The sequence below is a fragment of the Halictus rubicundus genome, unplaced genomic scaffold (assembly GCF_050948215.1).
Source record: "Halictus rubicundus isolate RS-2024b unplaced genomic scaffold, iyHalRubi1_principal scaffold0466, whole genome shotgun sequence".
Classification (NCBI taxonomy): domain Eukaryota; kingdom Metazoa; phylum Arthropoda; class Insecta; order Hymenoptera; family Halictidae; genus Halictus; species Halictus rubicundus.
The window spans coordinates 37,508-40,000 of record NW_027489007.1 but is presented as its reverse complement, the minus strand read 5'-3'; positions in this window follow the sequence as shown (position 1 = coordinate 40,000).

Here is a 2,493-nt window from a genome sequence, read left to right as displayed (position 1 = left end):
TCATAACACCAAACTCGCTACAATTATTATTTATCGAGTTATTAGCAAATAATGGACGGATGTGCTACTCCGTCGGACGTTCGACGAAAATTTTTCTAAGTCCCACCGCCAAGAGGAAACTTTTTCCCTATCGGTCCTAGACGATTTTCGACGTGATATCACTGTAATATAGACGGTTTCTAACAATATATATCATAACACCAAACTCGCTACAATTATTATTTATCGAGTTATTAGCAAATAATGGACGGATGTGCTACTCCGTCGACAAAACTCTGGAAATTTTTCTAAGTCCCACCGCTAAGAGGAAACTTTTTCCGTATCGGTCCTAGACGATTTTCGACGTGATATCACTGTAATATAGACGGTTTCTAACAATATATATCATAACACCAAACTCGCTACAATTATTATTTATCGAGTTATTAGCAAATAATGGACGGATGTGCTACTCCGTCGGACGTTCGACGAAAATTTTTCTAAGTCCCACCGCCAAGAGGAAACTTTTTCCCTATCGGTCCTAGACGATTTTCGACGTGATATCACTGTAATATAGACGGTTTCTAACAATATATATCATAACACCAAACTCGCTACAATTATTATTTATCGAGTTATTAGCAAATAATGGACGGATGTGCTACTCCGTCGGACGTTCGACGAAAATTTTTCTAAGTCCCACCGCCAAGAGGAAACTTTTTCCCTATCGGTCCTAGACGATTTTCGACGTGATATCACTGTAATATAGACAGTTTCTAACAATATATATCATAACACCAAACTCGCTACAATTATTATTTATCGAGTTATTAGCAAATAATGGACGGATGTGCTACTCCGTCGACAAAGCTCTGGAAATTTTTCTAAGTCCCACCGCTAAGAGGAAACTTTTTCCGTATCGGTCCTAGACGATTTTCGACGTGATATCACTGTAATATAGACGGTTTCTAACAATATATATCATAACACCAAACTCGCTACAATTATTATTTATCGAGTTATTAGCAAATAATGGACGGATGTGCTACTCCGTCGGACGTTCGACGAAAATTTTTCTAAGTCCCACCGCCAAGAGGAAACTTTTTCCCTATCGGTCCTAGACGATTTTCGACGTGATATCACTGTAATATAGACGGTTTCTAACAATATATATCATAACACCAAACTCGCTACAATTATTATTTATCGAGTTATTAGCAAATAATGGACGGATGTGCTACTCCGTCGACAAAACTCTGGAAATTTTTCTAAGTCCCACCGCTAAGAGGAAACTTTTTCCGTATCGGTCCTAGACGATTTTCGACGTGATATCACTGTAATATAGACGGTTTCTAACAATATATATCATAACACCAAACTCGCTACAATTATTATTTATCGAGTTATTAGCAAATAATGGACGGATGTGCTACTCCGTCGGACGTTCGACGAAAATTTTTCTAAGTCCCACCGCCAAGAGGAAACTTTTTCCCTATCGGTCCTAGACGATTTTCGACGTGATATCACTGTAATATAGACGGTTTCTAACAATATATATCATAACACCAAACTCGCTACAATTATTATTTATCGAGTTATTAGCAAATAATGGACGGATGTGCTACTCCGTCGACAAAACTCTGGAAATTTTTCTAAGTCCCACCGCTAAGAGGAAACTTTTTCCGTATCGGTCCTAGACGATTTTCGACGTGATATCACTGTAATATAGACGGTTTCTAACAATATATATCATAACACCAAACTCGCTACAATTATTATTTATCGAGTTATTAGCAAATAATGGACGGATGTGCTACTCCGTCGGACGTTCGACGAAAATTTTTCTAAGTCCCACCGCCAAGAGGAAACTTTTTCCCTATCGGTCCTAGACGATTTTCGACGTGATATCACTGTAATATAGACGGTTTCTAACAATATATATCATAACACCAAACTCGCTACAATTATTATTTATCGAGTTATTAGCAAATAATGGACGGATGTGCTACTCCGTCGACAAAACTCTGGAAATTTTTCTAAGTCCCACCGCTAAGAGGAAACTTTTTCCGTATCGGTCCTAGACGATTTTCGACGTGATATCACTGTAATATAGACGGTTTCTAACAATATATATCATAACACCAAACTCGCTACAATTATTATTTATCGAGTTATTAGCAAATAATGGACGGATGTGCTACTCCGTCGACAAAACTCTGGAAATTTTTCTAAGTCCCACCGCTAAGAGGAAACTTTTTCCGTATCGGTCCTAGACGATTTTCGACGTGATATCACTGTAATATAGACGGTTTCTAACAATATATATCATAACACCAAACTCGCTACAATTATTATTTATCGAGTTATTAGCAAATAATGGACGGATGTGCTACTCCGTCGGACGTTCGACGAAAATTTTTCTAAGTCCCACCGCCAAGAGGAAACTTTTTCCCTATCGGTCCTAGACGATTTTCGACGTGATATCACTGTAATATAGACGGTTTCTAACAATAT